This window comes from Perognathus longimembris, chromosome 3, assembly GCF_023159225.1.
Source record: "Perognathus longimembris pacificus isolate PPM17 chromosome 3, ASM2315922v1, whole genome shotgun sequence".
NCBI classification, from domain to species: domain Eukaryota; kingdom Metazoa; phylum Chordata; class Mammalia; order Rodentia; family Heteromyidae; genus Perognathus; species Perognathus longimembris.
The window spans coordinates 46987223-47011167 of NC_063163.1; the positions used below are offsets into that span (position 1 = coordinate 46987223).

Below are 23945 nucleotides of genomic sequence, written 5' to 3' on the forward strand. Positions count from 1 at the left end.
ATCCCTGTCACTTCTAACTTTGTCAGGTAAGTTTTTTTACTTCCTCAAGTTCAGAGGAGAGTGCTACCTCTGGTGTTAGGTCTCATGACCTCCAGGCATACCCCCTTCATCTGTAAAGTGCTATTGTCTCCAGCAACCCCTCACTCCCCAGTAATTGTATTAGTCTTTGAGATCTAAAAAGATCTCAGCCAGGCACTGTAATCCTAGCTACTCAGGAAGCTGAGATATGTGGATTATGGTTTAAAACCAGGCTGGGCAGCAAAGTCTGTGGGACTCTTATTGAGCCACCAGAAGAGTCAGAAGTGGCACTATGGCTCAAAGTAGCAGAGTGAAAAAGCTCAAGAACAGCGCCCAGGCCCTGAGTTCAAGCCCTATGACTGATAAAAAAAAAAAAAAAAAAGAAAAAAGAAAAGCTCCTTTTCTGCCTTGATGTATAGTATTTACTTTAATTACAGTGTCATTCTTGGTGTGACTTAACTTATGTTCCTGTCATTAGGGTGACACACCCTGTGATCTTCACATCCCGGGAGACACAGCCCAGCTGCCATGTGATTATTGTAAAGCTGAGCTGAGGGTAGGAGGAGAGGGGTAGGTTGTCTGTTTCTCCCTGTGTTCCGATTTCTTTGATGAAAGACGTAATAGCTAGGCAGTTTTTTTTTTCAGTTGCTGCTCCTTACCAATCTGGAAAATAGGTCATGGTTTTGTGAACCTCTGCTTTCATTATACGACAAATTTGATGAGCATCCCCCCCATTGGGTCAATCGTGGGACTTGAACTTGGGGTGTAGGTGCTGTCCTTGAGCCTCTTTGTGCTCAAGGCTAGCACTCTACCACTTGAGCCACAGCACCACTTCTGGTTTTTGAGTGGTTGATTGGAGATAAGAGTCTCATGGGGACTTTTCTGCCTGGGCTGGCTTTGAACTTCAATCCTCAGATCTAGCCTCCTAAGTAGCTAGGATTACAGGCATGAGCCACCGGCACCAGGCTATGCATCCTTTTCTGTTTACAACTATGGTTGTTCCCCCCATCTTGAAGTTGTTACTGAACTGTGTTGGCTGTAATTGTGAGGAACTTCTTGCTGTGTGCTCAGTTAAAATTTTGAAACCAGCTAAATGAACCTGGCTTTACAGGGAAAGGGTAAGATCTCAGTGATAGTATTTTGTAACTGTAGGGGGAAAAAACCCCATAATTAACCTTGTAAGGCCTATTTGGGTTTAGACAACAGAGGAGCCTAAGGACTGAGAGAAGAGGGAAACTGGTTTGGACTGTGTGGGAAGATAAAGATCTCTTCTGGGGCCTGTGTTCTGAAGAGTACCCAGGCCTACAGGCCGTGAGCTTTGCCTCCTCAGCACTTTCTCCCTTTTCGGTTTGTTTTTCCGTGTGTGTGTGTGTGTGTGTGTGTGTGTGTGTGTGTGTGTGTGTGTGTGTGTGTGTCCGTGTGTGTGTGTGTGTGTGTGTGTGTCCATGACCTCAGTATGTGATGCTGACACTCCATCTGAGCCAGACCTTCTTTCAACTCCAAGGTTGTTGTTTTTTTTTCCTTTTTCTTTTCCTTTCCCTTTTTCTCTTTCTTTTCTTCTCATTTATTTCCATTTTCCTTTCTTTTCCTTCCTTTCCTTTCCTCCCTCCCTCCCTCCCTCCCTCCCTCCTTCTCCCTCCTTTCCTCCCTCCATCTCCCTCCCTTCCTCCCTTTCTTTCTTTCTGTAGAAAATTTTTGTTTCTTTCCCCTGGGTAGTACCTGCCAAGCAGGTGGCCAAGGCAAATCTCACATATAAAGGTCTTTTGTCTTTCCTCAGGTAGTAAATGTGGGTAAGAGTGAAAAGGTACTGCATTCTGTATCTGAGAAGAAATGCATTTAGATTACAAATCTAATTTGGAGAGAGAAATTATAATGGAATTACTTAATTCCCAGGCTTGTAAATATGTCCTTCAGGCTTGCAAACAAAATCACATAAACGTTTGGGAATGGTCTGCATAAGGAAGTGTCAAATACTTGAGACCTGGTTGTTCAGAAGCAAGGTCAAGGGAAAATCTTTTGCATATGGTATTGAGACCTTATTTTGGCAGATGCTTTGAGGTATGAATGGTCAAAATGTATCTTGTAGTGTTCTGTTTTGTTAAGAAAAGAATTTTAAGTTCATCTCTTGTAACCTTAAGTGTAGGATTGCATAAACAGCATTAAGATACATATGTGGTTGCCAGAATTCTGTGTCAGAGATTGTGTGGATTCATGACTTGCTGCTGGGCTGTATCTGTCAGGATCATCAATTTGTCTCAGTGGTGGGGGCTTAGTGTCAGCTTCAGTTGTCCTTGGGGAGCAACAGCAGGGGGAAGGAAGGGGAAGAGGGTGAGGGAAAGATCTGGCAGAACTTGTAGATTACTAAAATGGCTGCATCTCTAAGCCTTTAGGAAAGTTTTCTCTATGTGGGGCTGGACTTGCGGCTATCATTAGTTTTGCATATAGTCAATTTGGAAACTTCCTGAGGACCATTTTACTGGGAGGCATTTCTCTAATCTGTTTGAATTGCCAGCTCCCTTGTGGAATTTAGTTTTCTCTTTAGTGGCTGGTGTGCTGTTGCTGCTGTAGGAAGGGGTTACAATTCCTTAAGTGAGGTTATGGGTACAGTGCTGGTTGGTTACTTACTGTCACCTCTTCCTTTGTTCCCCCTCATCATTAAGATATTTTACACACTTTGGATGTAGGTACTGTGGCCTATGACCTGTGTTTTTGTGCAGTTCTTTGAGTTTGCAAGATTGATGATACAGAGTGGATTCTAGAGGCTTGTTCTATGCATTTATGTTGCCATGAAGGCTTTCAGAGAATAACACTAATTTTAAGCATTTATTTGATACATTTATGTTGTGGATGTCAATAGAATGGTTTATTACTTTATTTTTTTTCTCCCCCTCTGCTGAAGTAATTGGTAGAGTTGAATTCCTGTGTGTAGGCATGTTTTGCTGTGATTGGCATTTTTAGTTTTGGTTTGTAATTGATACTTGTCCAGCTGTGGCTATCCCGTTCTGTCTGTCACAAGTCCTTCTCTATAGCACTCTATTCCAGTATTCCTGGAACACTTCTTTAAAGTGTTTTTCATTTGTCAAAATGACATTTTGACATCTTTGATGGTATGAGAATGTATTTGAAAAAAATAAAAGAAAAAACAAAGCATATTTATTTCGATAAAAATTTAAAAACCATGACTGTTACAAGCTTCAAGAGTGACTGTGTTGGGGCTGGGGATATGGCCCAGTGGCAAGAGTGCTTGCCTCATATACATGAAGCTCTGGGTTCAATTCCCCAGCACCACATATATAGAAAAGGCCAGAAGTGGCGCTGTGGTTCAAGTGGCAGAGTGCTAGCCTTGAGCAAAAAGAAGCCAGGGACAGTGCTCAGGCCCTGAGTCGAAGCCCCAGGACTAGCAAAAAAAAAAAGAGTGACTGTGTCTGTGTCTGCGTCTGCGTGTTGAGAGTATGAACAGACCTTGACTCTCCCTGTGGGGAGTGGTCTCCTGCCCACCGTAGTCTCTGATTACAGGCAGCCCTCCACGATCTCTTTAGCTGACTCAGAAGTAAATATTCTTAAGGAGATTTGTCCAGCTTAGTTGAGTTTAGGAAGAAGTTTTTAAAATGTGAAAGTTTGTTCTTTCTAGAGTTGTTGCTTTGAGTTAAAAGTAGAGTATTTGAAAGATACAAAATAAAGCAGAGACAGTATTGATCATAGATATAGACTATGTGTTTGGTTAAGTTTTTTTTTCTCCATAGACTGTCTGAAGAGACATGTCCAAAGGCAGTTTTTGAGTTCATTACTACTTGATTGCATGCTTAGAAATTACATTTCCTAAGAAGAAAAAATAAATAAAAGGAATGGTTATTAGGCTGTGTGATCTCATGGCTAAATGAAGAAGGTTGCTGTCCTGTTGCAGTGGTGTGAAACAAACTAGCAGCCACCTGCCTGTCCGCAGACCTGTGCAGGGCTCCTGGGGGAGGGGGACCCTTAGCATTCATCCTGTTACATCACATTTGTGATGCAAATGAATCTGCCTATCCTGAGTACTGCTTAGTCTCTGTAGACTTAGAAAACTTTATTGAAACTCATTTTATTTTTCAGCAAGTTAAAGCTTTTGGATTTACAGCTATTCATTCTGGCTATAAATATGTTAGTAGTATTTTGGTTTGGACAGAAGTCATGGGGCATGACTTTTGACATCCTGCTTGGCTGTTCCTGGGAATTTGACATCCTCCAATTTCGATGGAATTCCCTTGTTTGGTTTCCTGTGATAGCATGGGGAAATACACATTTTGGCTCTTTCAACCAGAGGTAGAGCGAGGCAGGAAAAAGTAAAATTGGAATGCATCAAGAAAGTATTAATGACTTTTATTTCTGCTGGGTGTGGTTCAGTTGCATACTTTTATAGAAATCTGAGACAACGAAAGTATTTCATTAGTGTAAAATACTAGGAAAATGCTGTAATCCTGTTTCATTTTTATTTCCTTTGACTTGGATTCATTTCTTTTCTTGACAAGTTAAGGCATTTTGGGGTCATGGAGCTGTTGTGCATTTAGGGGCACATGGAAGTCAGAACTGAACTGTCTTTGTTACTTTTGCTACTCTCACATAACACACCACTGACAGCTGGACAGAGGGAAGTTTTGCTGTTACTAACTAAAAGTTCATGTCTGTGATACTGTTAGCTAAATACAGTCAAAGCTGCATTCAATAATTACTCCTTTTGAATTGTAGGGTTCAAATATCTAAAAGTTTTCCAATATTTTTTCCTGTCTTTTTTAACCTCATTAAAGAAATTTTAACTCAGGGTCTCATTGTTACAGCTTGCTTGCTTGCTGGACTGGCACTCTTTGATTTGAGCCATACTTCCAGCCCTATGTTTGGCTTATTATTTTGGAGACCAAGCATCAACTCAGACTGGCTTCAAACCCCGATCTTCCAGATCTCATCCTCCCGAGTAGCAATGATTATAGCTGTAAGCTACCAGTGCTCAGTTAATATTTTCCTTTTTAAAAAGTTACAAAAGTAAATTTGCCTGAAGTGCTTTAAGCAGAAGACCATGATTCTCCCCAGTCCCTTATATAGTTCATTCATAGGTTTTTTTGCTATTTGATTATTACATCTGTGTGTGTGTGTGTGTGTTCTGGGGCTTGAACTCTGGGCCTTACGTGCTATGCCTGGCTCCTTTTGCTCAAGGCTAGCATTCTATCACTGGAGCCACAGAGCCACTTCTGGTTTTTTTCTGTGATTAATTGGAGATGAGAGTCTTACAGACTTTTCTGCCCAGGCTGGCTTCCAACCATAATCCTCAGATTTCAGCCTTCTGCGTAGCTAGGATTTCAGGCATGAGCCACCTGAGCCTGGCCTGATTATTACTTTTATATTCATTTCTCACCTAAGGCTGATATTCCAGGATCAAGAAATTGAAAATATAGGTCACAGGAAACCTCTTTTATTTCCAGTGATTCCCTAAATCTAGAATAGCACCATGCAGCCTCTGGTCTTTGGAAGGCACAAAACTAAAAGGCTTATATTAAAAGAGTAGCTCTCCCTTCTTTTTTTTTTAATTAGACATTTTATTTCCTCATTTCTTATTCTTTCACAATATTTGAGTTGAGTATTTTTCTCTTATATATTAATGTAAATAAGACAAGTTTCTTTAAGGTTGTGTGAGCTTTGCATTTTCTACAGCAATATCCCATTGTATTTGCTGCTGCCTTTGTGGCAATGGTCATTCAATTATTAATAGAATTGATCCCCTTCAGTGAGATTTATTTGCAAGTAGGAAATTTAATGTTTGACAAGTGATCTGAGGAGTTCTTTCAAAGTGTTGGCTTCACTATTTGCCTAATTCTTGGGTTTGGGCTCAAGGACTTTCAAATTTAGTGAACTGTGAAATAATAGGTATAAAATTTAAACAGGTTTTTAAAACTTCATCTGACTTTGGAGCTCTGCTTGGCTGGCCTTTGGCAATGTTTGAGACTCCACTACCTCCATCCACACCGTTAAAAAGTTTATTACTACATTGAGTCTGTGATTTCTCCTTAAATGCCCCTTCTTATACCATCTCTTGTTTTCTGGATTGGGGAGCTATATTGAATTAGCTCACTTTATTTCCCCTTTAGATATATAAAGCCAGCCTCTGAAGTCTTCTCAGCTAAAGGACTTTGATTTTTAAAGGACTGCTCTCCCCTCCCCTCCTATCCCTCTCCTCCCCTTTTTCCTTTTTTTTTCTTTTTTTTGTTTTTTGTGCCATCCTGGGGCTTGAACTCATGGCATGGGTGCTATCTCTGGGCCCCCTCTCCTGAACAACAACAAACAAAGGGCTAGTTCTATGGCTTGATCCACAGCTCTACTTTCAGTTTCCTGATGGCTAATTGGAGATAAGAGTCTCATGGACTTCAAACCACAGTTCTCAGATCTCATCCTCCCAGTAAGCTAGGATTACAGACGTGAGCTGACATCCATTGGGACTTTGGTTTCTATACTTGATTGTCATTGTCAAAATGTATGGCTCCCTAACTAAGACTTCTGGGCACTGGGGATTACTGCTTGGGGAGGAGCGATGGGATTGCTAGTCCCTTGTCCAGAGGTACCCGGCTTTTGGTAGGGTAGCTTGAGAGAGCTTGTACCAGCTTTTGGTTGCTGTGTGACACTTAAGTGTTAACACAGAGAGTTAAAACCATACAGAACCTTATTTTTATTCTGTCAGTGTTTGGATGGTGATAGCATTGCTGGGCATGAAAAGCTCAGAACTATCTTAAGCAAGTCCTATACAGAGCATAAATAACTTAGGAAAGTGAGCTTCACTGAAGCCAGTCTGTGTAAATAGGGCTTTTCAGATGGGCAGAAGGAAAGAAAACCACCCTTTGCATCTGATAATTTAGGTGCATAGATATAAAGTTCTGCCAAATCTGTATCTATTCAAGCCATCCTGTCCCTGACAGACTTGGCTTTTGGAAGGAAAGAACCACAAACTTAGGTAGTTGGAAGGTACAGGGTAAATGGTCACAGCCATTTCATTATTGTTGTGGGTGGGTGTGGTTACCAGCTGTTTCCAGTGGGCTAAGAATCTTTGCTTTTCAGGGACAAATCTTGCACTGTCTCTACCTGTGGCTGTTATGGCAAATCCTGCAACTTTCTGTCTTAGTTATGACTGCTAAATGTTTCTGCCTTTGTACTCCGAAATTATTTTAATTTCTGGACTATAGAATAGGAGCCATAGCTCAGAGAAGTCTCTCATGTTAGTTAAAAGTAGTAAAAATTCTCAAGGTGGTTTTGATTTTTGTGTCTGAATGAGAATGAGAGACAATGCTTCTTCTGTGTTTGGGTGAATAATTCCATAGACATTTTTATATGTTGGGATTACACAATCAAAGCCAGCTGTGTAATTGGGATCTCCAACACTCTGGAAGACCTGGTAGATCTCATGGAACCACTTGCATGCCTTTTTTTTTTTTTTTTTTTTTCAGCACGAGGTTTTCTCAAATCCACTTGGATTTGACTCTAATGCATACCCCCCTCCCCGCCCACTCATTGTCAGTCCAGTAGGCAAAGCTCTGCTGTCAGAAAGCTCTACTATAGGCAAAGCTCCGCCGTAGATCGAGTTCTGCTGGACTTCCTTGGGGTGAGTTCAGGTGGGAGAGGAAGTGTAATGTTCCTTGGTCATAGATTGTTGAGTTATGTGAGTTTCAACCTCTTGTCTCAGTTTCTACCTGTAAACTTGGACAGTGGTAATTGGCCAGCCAGTGTCAGCATTTACAAAGCGTGCTTGGAGACTCTTGGACTAAAGGTGCTGTATGTGCTAGGGAGGATGTCCTTAGATTACCAGTATTGTTCTAAAAATCCATACTGGGCTTGCTTCAGATTGATCAGATTTCTCTTTAGAATTCCATGTTTTATAATGCCCCGCAAGCTGAGCCTACACCTGCAATTTTGCAGTAAATATTAGGAGTCTTAGTTTCTGTTTCTAGATTTCGGAGGAGATAAGTCATATTTAGTCAAGGCGCATCACTTGCTGTACGAGCCTCCACATCTGTGGAGTGGGGTTAATGATACTATTGCTGAGAAGTACCTGTAGGACAAGTTGAGGTGCCCCGAGCACTGAGCTGTGTAATTATGCCATATTATACATTTTACCATTAGCCAAAATACCTGGGCTGGAAATCTAGAGGGCCTGAGAGTCTGGGACTTTCATATTTTTATTCACTGGCCCCATGATCATGTAGGATTTAAAAAAATAACGGATCAGAACCAAAAAGAATTCAAATATGTCTTTTGTAATTCTGTAGCAAATTTGGTAAGAGCAGTCTTGGAGACTTGTTATTTTATGTTTTGGAAGCACTCCTGGAATGGGGAATACATGGTAGTGTAAAAAAACCACCCAATATAAGATTGCATGTAAAATGAGTATAGTGGCATGTGCCTGTAGTCTCATCTCCTGAGGATGTGGGGGCCAAAGCAGGAGTGTATAAACTGATTCCAATTGTGTGGTGTCTTAGCTCTGTGTAACTAACTATATGTGGGAGAAAATGTAACTATATGTGGGAGAAAATAAATCCAAATATTAGTACTGTGTTATATTTAGACTATAGAAGTGTGAGCAAGTTATTCTTTCCTTATAATTTTCCTTATTTGGCACTTCTTTTTGGTTTTTATTTATATGGAGCAGTATCATTCCAATTTTTTTTTTTTTTTTTTTGGGCCAGTCCTAGGCCGTGAACTCAGGGCCTGAGCACTGTCCCTGGCTTCTTTTTTGCTCAAGGCTAGCACTCTGCCACTTGAGCCACAGCGCCACTTCTGGCCATTTTCTGTATATGTGGTGCTGAGGAATCGAACCCAGGGCCTCATGTATACCAGGCAAGCACTCTTGCCACTAGGCCATGTCCCCAGCCCCTCATTCCAATTTTAGTATGTGTGCTCTGAGCACATTTATGGGGGAAGGGTTTCACATAGTAGCCCAGGCAGGCCTTGTACTTAGGATCTCCTACTTCATTTTCCTGAGTGCTGGAATTATACATCTGTGCCACTATTTCTGGCTGATATTTATGTTTTAACTATCAAACATTTTTAATAGATGCATTTAAGATGTTCAAAATGAAAATGGAAATGTGTTTTGGGGGAGAAGGCAAAGGAGGGGCACGTGAATGGAGGGAAGAAAGGTGAGAATTGCAAAAAAGGTTAAAACGATTTTCAAAATTAAAATACAGTTTGTAGCCAGGTTTGGGGAAAATAAATAACCCTAACGTTTGAGAGTCAAAGCAGGAGGATATTGAGTTTGACATCAGCCTGGACTACAAAGGGAGACAACAACAACAACAAGTACAGTTTGATTTTCAAGCTCTGCTAGAGAGAGTATTTGACTCAAGCAAGTGTTGAACTTGCAGTTAAGTTGTAAATTACAGGTGAAGGGGTGCTGCAGTTAAGACTTCTGAGGGTCTTTTATGACTGACTAGTGAAATAGGATGGAGCTGATTGCATTAGGATTCCAAGGGACAAAGTTTGCAAATTGCTAAGTAGTGGTGGCGGGCATGGCGTGAGAGATGCCAGCCCAAAGGTAAAGCATGCTGCCTGAGGGATATGCACCGGGCACTGGCTACTCTCCTTGAGGGCAGTTCTTCACCTTGTCTGCACTGGGTTTGGGTCACACTTGATACCTATCCCAGTCATTCTTAGGAATATGCAAAAAGAACAATTATATTATTTAACTTGTTTTCTTAGCAGTGAAATTATAGCCAGAGGAGGGCTACTATTTTATGTGTGTATTTATTTACCCAATTACTTGTGCTGTGGATTGAAGCTAGGATTTTTGTGGATGTTAGGTAAGTGAGTGCAACTAGGTACACCTATAAAAGCAGTTTATGTATTATTTAACCTCACAAATATATGGGGTAGATTTTATTTCTGTCTTTAGTTTGGAGATGAGGAAAGTGAGATTAAGTTTGACAGTTTGTCTAGAAACTCAGCAGTATGTGTTGTAATTGGGGTGACACATTTTCACCCCCTTTTTGTGTGGTTCTTAGGCTTAAACTCAGGACTTTATACATTGTGCCTGAGATCCCCCCCACCCCCCTTTAAGGCTAGAATTGTCCCGTCTGAGCCACAGCTCCACTTCTGACTTTATGGTGGCTAATTGGACATCAGAGTCTCACAGACTTTTCTTCATGGGCTGGCCTTGAACCCCGATCCACAGGTCTCAGTCTCCTGAGTAGCTAGCTGGGAATACAGGTGTGAGCTACCAGTGCCCAGCTACAGATGGATTTTAAACATCTCTGTCTGTTAATCATTTAGTTGTTACAGCAGAGAGAAAAATTATTGGTGGTAGTTTGGAAGGAAAGCAAAGTACTTTTACTTAAAGTGGAAAAGTGTAAGAAAATAGAAAATTAAGGTTGGCTGAATATAAACAGTGCACACACTGCCATATATAATATAGAAGTTTTATGGCTTCTCTTGCTAGTTAGAATTGATTGGTTGATTGATTGATTTAGCTAAGAATCACATCTAGGGCCTGGATAGGTGATAAGCAGATGCTGTTCCACTGAGACTATAAATATATTCTTAAAGATGTAAAAAATACTTTGATGGCAATTGCTATGGGAAAAACAAAACTTTGAATTCATTTTCTCTTCTCTCCTCTCCTCTTCTCACTCCCTTTTTCTCCTCTCTTCTCCCCTGTCTTTCTCCCTTCCCCTCTCTTCCCCTCCCTTCCCCTCTCCTCCCCTCCCTTCCCCTCTCCTCCCCTCCCCTCCCCTCCCCTCCCCTCCCCTCCTCTCCCTTCCTTGAGTGTGAGTGAGTCAGTACTGGGCTTGAACTCAGGGCCTCACTCTCTTGCTTAGATTTTGTTTTTTTGCTCAAGGTTGGTACTTTGCCACTTGGGCCCCAGCTCCAGTTCTGACCTTATGCTGGTTAGTTGGAGATAAGAATTCCATTGACTTTTCTGCTAGAGCTAAAAAGTGATCTCCAGATTGCAGCCTCCTGACTAGTTAGGATTATAGACATGAACCCCTGGTTTACGAATTGTGTTTTTTTCTAGGAGAAATATTCTGGGGCATTTGTGGTGATGATAAGAGCAGTTGGAGGGGGTGACCTAGTGAAGTGTAGTGAAGAGGAGTAGCCCATGGTTTTCTTGCCACATGAATAGGGGTGAACTTCAGTGGACTACACTGTTGCTTTTCACCCCCTCCATACAAGCTTCCAGGCTTAGCAAAAGTGTTTGCTTCCTAGGGCAGATGGACTCCTCTTTGCTCAAACTGTAGGGTGGCCATATAGAAGTAGCACTGACCCTGACCCATCTTTATTCTTGGGGCATGAGTTTAGGTTCAGGAAGGCCATGAAGTCCTCTTTTAAGGGGCAAGAACAAAATGAAATTGAAGATGCATCTTCTTACCATTTGGTAAGAAGAAAGCTACAACTCGTAGGCCCCAGGCTCAGGGCTATGAAGTCCCTGAATTGCCCCTTTCTACTAGATCAGTAGCAGATGAACTCTGAAGTCCCCTTGTTGAGAGTCTCTTGGCTTTGCTTTCAAAGTGCATAAAGAGAGTGGTGTGAAGTTCAGAGGCAAGGATAGCTGGGGTGAGAGTTTGGACTAGGGCTCTGCTTCCAAATAATGCCTGGTCTCACTTGCTTTTCCATAGTGACTTAAAAAAAAATCACTGCAGCTCATAGTTATTCTTTTGAATAGATGTTTCCTTTTATATTCTTCGTGTGTGTGTGTGTGTGTGTGTGTGTGTGTGTGTGTGTGACATGTGGCATATTAGCTTTCTCTTGAGCAAATGGCTTCTAGTAGATACCCAGGATTTATGCCAGTTAGCTCCAGATCTTCTAGAGGGTTGTTGCTATTTGCTCTAATGAAAGGAGTAGACTTTCTGATTATTTCTCCTGCAGAAGTCCTGTAATGCTTAGAGCCTTAGGTATTGTTACTGAATCCATGCCAACTTGTGGAGTTTTAAGCTTGGACACATTAACACCCAGGTATGTTAAACGAGAAATGCTTCTCCTGGGACTGCTGAGGAGCAGGAGATTGGGGTTACCTTGTAAGACAGAGGTCACTGTATTCTCTTCTCTTTGGCTGTTCTATATGTGGAGATGTTTCAGAAGAGAAAAAGAAAAAAAAATCTAAGTATTTCTCCATTCTTCTTGAACAAAAGGTTGAGCCATTAGATCTCAACTGAGATTTTTGTTTGTTTGCTTTGGGATTTTTTGCCCTCCCTACCCCGGGACATTTGGCAATCCAGAGATCATTTTTGGTTGTCATACTGGGGTGGGGGTGGGGGTTGTGTGTTTGCTACTGGCGTTCAGTGGTTAGAGATCAGAGATGCTGTTAAACATTCCATCGACTTTCCACATCAGATTCTTTGGCTCTGATGTCAAAGGTGTTGAGTTGAGAAACTCTGCTGTAAGTAAAAGTATTCTGGGTTTCAATTCTTCCCCTCCTCTCTGCAATAAAATCACTATATTTATTGCCCTTCCCCCCAAATGTCTTCAAACAGTTGGAACTGCTGGGCGCCAGTGGCTCATGACTGCCATCTTAGCTACCCAAGGGGCTGAGGGTGGCGGTTTGAAACTAGCCTGGGCAGGAAAGGCCATGAGACTCTTCAATTATCAGCAAAAGGCCAGAAGTGGAGGAGTAGTTCAAGCGCTAAAGCACCAGCCTTGTGTGGAAAATCTATGGAATAATGTCCAGCCCTGAGTTCAAGCCCTAGTATTGGAACAAACAACAAAACAAAGAAAAACCCAGTGATAAAACAAAAACAGTTGAAACAGATAAAGTATGAGAATTCCAAGCATAGCTGTACCTAAAACTTCTTAGAGAAAGCTGCTTGCTTAGGGCTCCTGGGAGAGCCATATAGATTAGAAGGGCAGAGGGCCAGAGTTACCATTCCATTTGCCCAGAGGCTGTGACCTCACCAAGAGATGGCCACGGGTTCCCCCACCCCTTTGAACCTGTGTACCTTGCTTTTCTTCTCATTGTTGCAGCTATACTTTTGAAGTTTACTGAGGTGGTCAGCTGCCTCCTCTGTCTCCCAAACCTCAGCGGGTAGAGACAGTGGAAGAAAGCATTTGCAAATAAGTTTAAAGGAATATAAATTGGCTGAGCTTTTTTTCTTTCTTTCTAGAAGAGAATGACTTACCTTCTTATTATATTTATTTACCCCTTTCCTTGAAAAATTTAAACCCTAAGAAAAATAGGAGACCCTTAGCTGCTGGTGTGGAGGGAAGGGAGACCATCAGTATGTCCTGTGGACAGCCGGGAACCCTACCACTTCTCTTCCTTCTGATAGCTTTTCACAGGAAGATTCTTATGCAGTATGAACTATTACTTTCACGTCTCTCCCTGCCTGCCCCTGCCCCCCAATACTGGGACTTGAACCTAGAGTCTCAGTTTGCTCTCTCAGTTGGTACTCTCTACCACATGAACTATGCTTCTAACACAGCTTTGTGCTGGCATTTTAGAAATGGAGTCCCTTAGATTCATTCTGCCCAGTTGGCCTTGAACCAGGATTCTCCAGACCTTGGCCTCCTAAGTAGCTAGGATTTCAGGTGTGAGCCACGAGCGCCCAGCTTCCATACCCATTTTAAAAGAACAGTTGCCCACATTCTGCTTTCTTTCTCAGGCTGCTTTTCCATGATCACCTTAGGTGATCTGAGCTGCTGGCCGGGGTAGAGTCTGGAGGCCCCAGCAGGCCTCCCTCTCCCCTCCTGGCCTATCCAGCCAGCTCTTAGATTTACCTCTGGGCCTTGCGCTTATTTCCATAGCCATATTTCCTTGAAGTTTCTTATGCTTTGTGTCCCTAGCATGCCACAAGTATACTTAGCTTTACTTCTTGTCACTGTCTAAGAGAGCTGTATCCACTAGTAAGATTGTTGCTGCCTCCCAAGCTGGCCAAATGCTCACTTAGGCTCACCTCCTTGCTCCTGCCCTTCTTTCCTCCTTCTAGCCTGCCTCTGGTCCCTTATCTCTTTAGGAAGCTCATCATAATCATAATCACCACCATCATCATCCTCGTTGTCCTCATCTTTTCCTCCTCCTCTTTTTCCTCCTTCTTCCCTTGATCCCTCCTCCCCCTTTTTTCCTCTTCCCTCCTCTCTCCTCTTTACCTGCCCAGGGACCTTCTGATGGGTTAGTCCTCAGCCCTGTCTCTCAGCAGCAGAGTCCAGTTCACTTCTCTTTCCTGGTCCCTTGAAGCACCAAGTCTAGTTCTAGCACCTACTAGGCACGAAGCAGACATTGAAACTATAACAAAGCAGTAATTTTTATGGGTGGGGGAAGTAACAATAATGTATTCTTTTGTATTAGTCTTTCTTACCTCACTTTACATGAATATTCCTCTATAAGTTATCTTATGATCATGATGATGCTACAGATTCTGGTCTAGTTTGACATGTTTTTCTAGTGCAGCCTTTCCAATTGCCAGGTCCATAAATTATCTGGTTCACTGCTGTCACTGTACTAAACTAACCCTAACTAACTCATCCTAATGTCCTGTGCAGTTGTTGTTAGTTTTCTAATCTTCACTGAACTCTGCTGGCAGAATAAGCTCAAGATTTTGTTTTAGGACACTTGAGGTAGGATCTCACTTTGTAGTCCAAGCTAACCTCGAACTCTTCAATACTCCTGCCTCACTCATCTTCCCTAGTGCTGGGACTACAGGCATGAGGTAGCATACCGGCTTTCAAGAATTCCTTTGAAATGCCATGTATAAAGTGGGTAGACATAATTATTAACTATGTAGTGGAGTATTGGTGGTAAAAATGTATACTGCAAACTTAGGTAAATGATCCTAAGGATTCCAAACTTTTAGTCTCATCTGTAATCTTTTACAGATAAATGCATTTTTCTATAGTTGGTTATATGAACAATTTTTGCAGTTCTTTCCATGAAACTAGGAGTTGTTGAGAAAGCCTTTACCCTAGCCTGGTCTTTAGTCTCTGCTGTGTGAGTCATACTGGGTATAATTCTGCCTTTAGTACTCATTTCTCAGGCAGTTGACCTCACTAAGTCACATTTTTCTCTCCTGAAAAATGTAAATAAACTCATAGGCTGCAAGAACTGAGTAAAATGTAATGTGTCCTAGAGCAGTGTTTGGCGCGTAGGAAGTGTTTTATAAATGGTAGCTATTATTATCACTACTTTAGCATAGAACAGAGTATATATAGCGGGCAGAAAATAGGCTGAATGCTTTGAGTTGGTTAAGATTTCAGGGGAAGGCTAAGGTGCAGGGTTCTACCTCAGTGTGGACTTGTGGGCATTTCACTAGGATCAGTAATAGTTGTCGCTTGCCACCACTTGCACAGAGCTGGCGAATATTTTGGTCTGATTTTGAAACTTAGACATCCTGTTCTTGTGAGTGAAGTTCTGATCTTTTTTTTTTGTTTTTTTCCCTTTCCTGCCAGTACTACGGCTTGAACTCAGAGCCTGTGCTCTCGCTTAGGCTGGCTGTCTATGGCTTGAGCCACAGTTCGTTCCCCTTTTGGCTTTTAGCTGGTCACTGAAGATAGTTTCAGAGATTTTTCTGCCCAGGTCAGCTTTGAACCTTAGTCCTCAGATCTCAGTGTCCTGAGCAGCTAGGATTGTAAGTATGAGCCACCAGCACCTGGTTTAAGTTTTCACTTTTTTTTTTTTTTTTTTGCCAGTCCTGGGGCTTGAAATCAGGGGCCTGAGAGCACTGTCCCTGGCTTCTTTTTACTCAAGGCTAGCACTGTACCTCTTGAGCACAGTACCATTTCTGGCCTTTTCTGTTTATGTGGTGCTGAGGAATCGAACCCAGGGCTTCATGCATGATAGGCAAGCACTCTACTACTAAGCTACATTCTCAGCCCCCTCTAAATATTAAAAGATGTTGGAAATTTCATAGTTCTTTGAAGCTGTAGACACACAGACACACACACAATTTTATCTTCAATTCACTCTTGTCTTTCTAGGAGGAAATAAAGAAACAGAAAGAACCAATATTTCTTCCCTCTCTTCCTGCCATCTTTTTTGGGGGGGAGGCGTGGGGGGTCAGGGTCTCAGTATGTAGCCTAAGTTGGCCCAAAACTCTAAAATCTTTTGCTCAGCCTAAGAGTGCTAGGATTGCAGGTGGATATCACCATGTCTGCTTAGGAAAGACTATTTTCTCTAAACTTTTTGTTGTTGTTATTGTGGTTGCTTTTAGTGACTGGAACAAAGTCTCCTGGATTCTTGATTGGGAAGTTGATCTGTAAGTATTTCTGGTGCCTGATACTTTGTCTTCTGCTGTTAGAATAAGACCAGATGCTTTACAGAAAAGATGTTTTTATATTCTGTCATTGGTTATGAATCATAAATTAAGTGAAGTGTAGGGATTTAGATTTTACTGAATGGTGCTAAGTTCATGTTGAATTTGGGGTGTGTGTGTGTGTGTGTTCATGTTTGTTGGATAATGGAGAGCACTATAAATTGTGCTTTCCCCCCACCTTCCTACCATGCCACACCTTCTTTTTTTTTTTTTTTTTGGCCAGTCCTGGGCCTTGGACTCAGGGCCTGAGCACTGTCCCTGGCTTCTTCCTGCTCAAGGCTAGCACTCTGCCACTTGAGCCACAGCGCCGCTTCTGGCCGTTTTCTGTATATGTGGTGCTGGGGAATCGAACCTAGGGCCTCGTGTATCCGAGGCAGGCACTCTTGCCACTAGGCTATATCCCCAGCCCCATGCCACACCTTCTTTAGAATCACTTATAAATTGTGTTCTTTTCCCCCTCCTGTAATGTCTTACATTTGTCTTCATGAGTGCAGGCCTGTTCCTTTGCTAATGTCCAAGTGAGGTTCGTCATTCTCTGTACAGAAAGGCAAATACGTATGCTTGTTACATGCTTTCTTTCCTAGGAACCAGTTAAATTGCTGAGTCCCTATGGCAGATAACCCCAACTTTGTGGTGTCACTGGGAAAACCCAAAAGGGACTTTGTCATAGGCAACTTCCTTAAATTTTCATATGAATGCACACAACTATGGAATCTCAAGTTTTGATATTCCATCATATACCCATAATGTGGGCTAATGGCTTGACATTCAAGAATGATCATGAAAAGCTGTTGTAAAATGGCTCCTTAAGTGAGCAGTGTGGAACTTCTGAGGAATTAATTTCTAACCTTGGTAGCAAGTGTTTTATTTGGTATAGTACTCTGTAACTTTATTTTATTTTTATTTAAAAAATTTTATTGGTATTATAAAGGTGATGTACAGAGCAATTACAGCTATATAAATCAGATAATGAGTACTTTTTTTTTTTTTTTGAGAATGTCACTCCTTTTCTCACTCTCTCCCAGTTTTCCCTTATTTTTATTTATAATTCTGTGCTGGTTCTAAGGTTTGAACTCAAGGCCTGGGGTCTGTCACTAAGCTTTTTGTTTTTGTTCAAGGCTAGCTCTCTATCACTTGAGCCACAGCTCTGCTTACAGCTTTATGGTAGTTAATTAGAGTTGATAAGATTCTCATGGACTTTTCTGCCTGGGCTGGCTTTGCACCTTAATCATTAACTGTCAGCCTCCTGAGTAGCTAGGATTACAAGTGTGAGTCATGAGGATCTCTCTTATAACATTTTTATGGCCTTGTGTGTGGTGAAGTATGTATACTTGTTTTACTCTTGGTGGTGCCTGTGCTGAGGGAATTCCTATGATTATAAAGAGGTCTGTGGATTCTTTGCTTTGCCATGCAGAAGGTTACCGTGACTTAGGTAGTTTTTAGGTATGGAATGGATAAGACGCCCACATTCATATTTTTTAAAAACAGCTTTATTGAGATACTCACATCCCATACAGTTCACCCACTTATGAAGTATAATCCACTGAATTTTAGAATAGTCATAGACTTGTGTGATCTTTACCACAATCAAAATTTGAATATTTTCATTGTTCCCCAAAGAGATCCGTGCCCCAATGCTAACCATGCTTCCCGAGCTCATGGCAACTACTTACCTACTTTCTGTGTTCATGACCTCATCATTGTAGACACTACACACACAGAACCGTTCAACAGATGCTCATCTGGCTGTCTTTTACTTAGGGGAACGCGTTCAAGGTTCATCCATATTGTGTGCTTGGCTTGTATCATCCTTTCTTGGAGTATGCACCCCATTTTCTTTATCCATTCATCTTTTGGTGTAGTGGGGTTGCTTCACCTTTGGCTGTTATTGTGATGAATGCTATTATGACCCCAGTTTACAAATAAATAAATGGTGGTAATGACCTTTGAAGTACAAAAGGTTTTAATTTTGGTGAAGTCCAATTTATCTATTTGTTTTTCTTTTGTTGCTTGTGCTTTTGGTGTCACGTGTAAGAAACCATTGCCTAATTCAAAGTCACAAAGATTTATGTCTATGTTTTCTTCTAAAAGTGTTTAGTAATGGGTCTTACATTTGAGTCTTTGATCTTTTCAAGTTAATTTTGGTATATGCTGTGAAATCCACTCATGTTTTTATGGAATGGTGGCTCTAAACTTAAGTTCCAGTCCTTCTGTCTGCAATGGTTATGTAAGAACTTGGAGCACAAAAACTTGGGAGGATCACTTCTCCTTCAGGACATTGCTCCGCCCCTCACCCCACCCCTGTAGGACACAAAATCTGGCCTCTCTTGATCCTGTATGAATGAGAACTCTGGAGAAGATTTTGGCAGTAATTATTTTATGTTCATTTGAATGGTTTGATTTGCTAAGTAGCTTCCTTTCTTCGCATCCCCACAACATAATTAATGCGAGGCAGAAGGTTCCCTGTGCAGCTCAGCCTTTGGGGGATGTTTAAGTGACACCTGTGTGGAGGAGGGAAGAACCCCTTGCCTTCATTCAGGTCTCCACCACATTCCAGCAGAGTGCTGCAGCCCTTCCAGGGAGTTTTGGTGTTGTACCTCAAAGCTACTTCCCTCCTATTTAAGAAATTAGGAAGATTTAAACAAAGCAACCGACTGAGTGATGTTGCCAAATCATAGAGTCTTCATAATACTTCAAGGGAAAAAATAGTTTTAGGATCTCTTCTTGTTTGCCAGACCAGTCATTAAAGGCCAAGCCTTTCCTGGTTTTTCCAATCTTGACAAATACCTTTCATTTTACAGTAGGAAAAAAAGAAAAAAATCTATTTAGAAGGATACTTTCTGCTTATATATGTATAGTTGACACCCAGATTTTCAATTCCCCCTGGCTGTTTAAATTAGCAGTAGTTGAATTTCTAGAACAAAACATCTAGGATTGTGGCAAGACTAGATAGAGTTCCTGGTTTAGTTACTGTCATTTAGTAGTAATAAAATAAAAGTAGTGGGTATTGTTTCATAGGGTAATTCAACATATAAATTACTCCATACCGATTAAATGGAAAAGAAAGATAATATTAAACATGATAATATTGAAGGCTCTTAACTATAGCGTATGTTGATAGGCTTGAATACTGAGTGCTAGAAAGGCAGAAATGATCTTTACCTGTCTAGAACCTTCCTAACTACTAGCCTCCATTTGTATTCTAGCCCTCTGGTTTCGCCCTGATTTATATACTCAACTCCACCAGAATGTATTTAATTACCCTGAACTCTCATCTGAAGCTTCCTCCTGCAGAACCCACTGCCTGGAAGAGAAATCTTGCATGTCTTCTCCTCCTGGGCTTTGGCCAGTGCATATAACCATGTTTGTGAAGGGTAGGCCACAGTTGGGTGGGCCCACACGCAAACACTTTCATTTCTCGCTGCAGGTTGTAGTGACTTCAGTTCATCTTTGAGAATCACACATTGCCATTCATTGCCAGCTGGGCCTCTCCACTCATTTTGATCTACCCTACCTGAAACACATTATTGAGCTGAAATACTGGGTTTTTGTTGTGAGCAAAGGCTGGCACATGAAAGACAAGGCAGTCACAGAAGCTGCTCTTGGAGAGTTTGTTTGCAGTTGGAGGTAACCGTGGTAGCCCATGGGTGACCTCAGGCAGGTTTGAGAGGAGTCTGTTTCCCAGGAGGCACCTGGGCCACAACTTGGAAGGAGGTTGAGCCTTCCCGGCTTTGAATGGGTAGAGAACATGATTTGTACAAAAGAATAGGGTGAGCATCTGTAATTGAAAATCTGAAACTTTTTTAGCACTGCCTGGACACTTAGAAGTTTCAGATTTGGAGGCTTTCAGAAGGGCCATCCAACCTCTATGTCTATATACTCTGTCTCAGTTCCCCGGGCTCATACTACCTTGCAGTTCCTTCTGGTCTTTTATTTTTTTTTTAATTTTTATTGTCAGACTGATATACAGAGTGGTTACAGTTTCATATGTTAGCATTGGATACATTTCTTGTACTGTTCCTTCTGGTCTTTTCAGTAGATGGCCATTTCCCATCTTACAGATGGAGAACATGTGACCTTGGCATGACTGAGGTTTAAGTCTAGATCAATCCAAATTCCACCAGCCCCTTTTCAGGACATAGGAGCATGAACAAAAAACAGGCCCGAAAAGCCCAAATTGAACAGGGACTATGGGAAGGGGAAGGGGGAAAGGTATAGAAAAGGATCAAAGGCCAATGTGGCAACCGGCACCCAGGGAGATTGAAACCCCTAACACATCAGAGGGTGTACCCGTGAGTGTTTAGATATCTTTCTTGAGCAATGTGTGACATATATCTGTTTAATCATGCAGTTAAATTTTGTTTTATTCTTCCTTCCTTCTTCATACTAGGTTTGAATTTGTGGCCTTGTGCTTGGTTTGTTTCCTTGCTTGCCAAGTGCTGTACCACCAGAACCATGCTTCCATTTTGTCTTTTTGCTGGTTATTTTGAAGATAAAACTTCACAAACTTTCTGCCAGTCTGGCACTAATTAAACCATAATCCTCAGGCCTCAACCTCCCGAGTAGCTAGGATTACTGGCCCTTAGCCAGTATGGTAAGTTTTGACATTACTACATTCTCTCCCTTGCCCCCTTTCTTGGGGCTTGAACTCTGAGCCTGGTCTCTGTCTCTAAGACCTAGCCCTCTTCCTCTTGAACCACAGCTCCACTTCTGGCTTTTTGTGGTTTATTGGAGATAAAAGTGTCATGGAATTTTCTTGCCCCAAATGTCCTCAAACCACGATCCTCAGATGTCAGCCTCCTGAGTAGGTAGGTTTACAGGCGTGATCTACTGGGGCCTGGCTATACACTCTGAATGAACATTTCACCCTGAGGTTTTCTTGTGCTTTTGCCTCAAAGAGCTTTTAAGCCTTTTTACTTTGCAGTCATTTAAAAAGATAAGTTTAAACAATAAAAATAATGACAATTACAACAATTATACTAATAATAAACTAATAATAAAACAAGTTTAAATAATAATAGCAGTATACCTGTCACCCAGATTCACCAATTTTTAACTTTCTGCCACATTTGCTTGCGTTTTATGAAGCAAGCAAATAACCACATTTTGTATGGATATGTATGCACTTACCTTTTTCCCAACCTGTTCAAGAGTAGCTTATATAAGTAAGTGCTCCTATGTACCTGAGATGCATATTCCCAAAGAACAGGGGTGAGGACGCACAGTGTTGCTGTCATGTTCAAGAAACGGATTGTGACTACAGGATTGTGAGGCATGTCTCACCTTTATTATTGGCTTCTCAGTAATGCCCTTAATGAAAAGCAGCTTTTTTCTCCTGGCACAGAATCTAGTTGAGGATGACCCCAGTACTCATAAGCATTACCTTCCTTTAATTACCTTTGATTTGAAGCAGGTATTAGCTTTTCTTCTGGTTTTCATGCCAGCGGCAACTTGGAAGAATTCAGGTGGGCTCTCTTGTGGACATGATCCACCTGGGCTTGGGGAAGAACTGGTTTGAACGACAGAGATGTGAGCCGTGTGGAGAATCTTTGGAGCAGCCTTGTGCTTTGATTCTGAGAGGCCCTAGGTAGGTGGAAGGTGCAGGGGAGGAAGCATTGGCTGAGAGAGCTGAGCTTGGCAGGCTGAGCTGCAGAAGCAGCAGAAAGGGATTGCAGTGCTCCCGATCATGACCTAGGGAGTGAAGGAAGGAAAGAAAGGGGGAGGATGCAAAGGGAAGCGGGAAAGCCATTTCCTGTCTGGGAATCTTACATATAGCGGTCCTGGTGCTTTGTTTAGATAAGGAGGTGGCATTTCAGTTTTGGATCTTGTGGGCAAGTTGAAATTTCTCCTGTGGAAGGCAGCTGGCTGTGGAGTCACCGTGCATCACAGGTTACTAGACTTAGAGGAAGGAAAGTTTTTGCCTGTAGTTTGGAGGAGTTGGGGCTGGTGTCCACAGGTACTCAGTTTAGGGAAGAAGCTTTGGGAATATCACATCCTTCAAAGATTTTTACAGTGTTTTGAGACACAGGGTTAGTCAAAAATATATTCCATTTCCCGAAATGTCAGTTGGCTTGGATTTGTTTTCCTCTTTGTCTGTCTGTCCTTATTCTTACAGAATGTGCCACATAGCAGTCATTTTTCTTTTAGAAATTTGTTCCCTAATTTTTTTTTAAGTCACAAAAGTTAAAAAAGGCTTTTCCTCCCTAGCTCCTGGACATGTATATCATGTCCAATTTTTTGTGTAAAATAGGGATTAGCGCATATTCTTGAATTTGCTTTTGACAATGTACGTATCTGAGGTATGTCTACAAATGGTAATGGGGAAGCTGGTAACTATCACAGCCACCTTTTCCTTTAATTTTCCCTTAAGTTATATTTTAGTATTTCCAGACTACATGAATAGCATTAGAGGGTTTCATTTTGATAATTGTGTAGATATATACAAGTATGCTCAGAACAAATTTACCCCCTCTAGTCTGTCCTCCTTTTTTCTCCCCCTTTAAACAGTGTTTGGTGGGCTTCATTGCACTATATACTTTGATTCTCTTTACCTTCAAATACCTCTTCTTACCTTTTTTCCAGACAAATCTGATGTCCCCAACATCATTATCATCATCATCGTCATCATCACCACCACCACCGTCACCATCACCACCATCACATTAGGTCTAAATGCTACATATGAATGAAACCATGCTATATGTAGCTTTAAATTTTTTATTTTAAAATTTTTATTGCTATTATTAAGTAGTTGTATAAAGAGGTTACAGTTCCATAAGTTAGGTCATGAGATACAAAGCTTCTTGACTATGTTACCCCTTCCATGGTTATCCCTCCCCTGCTTCTCCACCCATCCACTGGCCCACAAGTTACATAGTTAATTTTTCACATAGTTATATTTGACTGAGTTTGGTTTATTTCATCATGATCTCCAGTTCCATTCATTTTTCTGTAAGTGACATAATTTGATTCTTCTTTGTGGCTGAATAATACTTTATGGTCTATATTTACCACAGTTTCTTCACCTGTTCACTGACTTTTGGGTCACCTAGGCTGATTCTATAGCTCAGCCCTTATGAACAGTGGCATTATGTATTTGGATATGCGGATATCTCTTGTGTGTTGATTTACAGTATTTTGGATCTATACCCAAGTACAGTGAGGCTAAAATGTAGGTCTTATTTTTAGTGTTTTTTTAAAAAATAATTTACTTTCTTGTTATTATAGAGGTGATATACAGAGGGATTACAATTACATGTGTCAGGTAATGAATACATTTCCTTTTGTACAGTGTCTTCTGTTAGTATTTTGAGGAGCCTCCATACTGATTTCTATAGTGGTTACACTAGTTGACATTGCCACCAACAGTGGGGGAGGGGCTGTCCCCACTCCTACTTCCCTTGTCATCACCAGCATTGATTATTTCCTTGATGATTACCCTTCTGACTGGGGTGAGGTGGAATCTCAGTGTCATTTTCATTTGTATTACTTTATGGCTAAGAATGTCAAATATCCCTTCATGTATTTATTAGCCACTTGTGTTTCTTCTTTTAAGAACTGTCTCTTCAATTCATTTGTCCACTTATTAACTGGAGTATTTGTTCTTTTAGTGTTTAGTTTTTAGCTCTGTGTATTTTGGATATTAACCTTTTATCTGTTGAATATATTCAGTAGAGAACATCT

The 23945-nt window shown here is 41.3% G+C and overlaps 1 protein-coding gene and 1 long non-coding RNA gene across 2 annotated transcripts in view; one reads left to right on the forward strand and one right to left on the reverse strand.

The window, feature by feature from the left end:
* Foxo1 (forkhead box O1) overlaps positions 1-23945 on the forward strand; it is a 91277-nt gene that overhangs the window by 12058 nt on the left and 55274 nt on the right. The window lies entirely within an intron of this gene.
* On the reverse strand, positions 16400-17243 carry LOC125348330. The gene is made up of 2 exons (XR_007210350.1): positions 16682-17243; positions 16400-16458 (listed from the first exon to the last, which is right to left on the reverse strand). It is a non-coding gene; the product is annotated as an uncharacterized LOC125348330 (long non-coding RNA).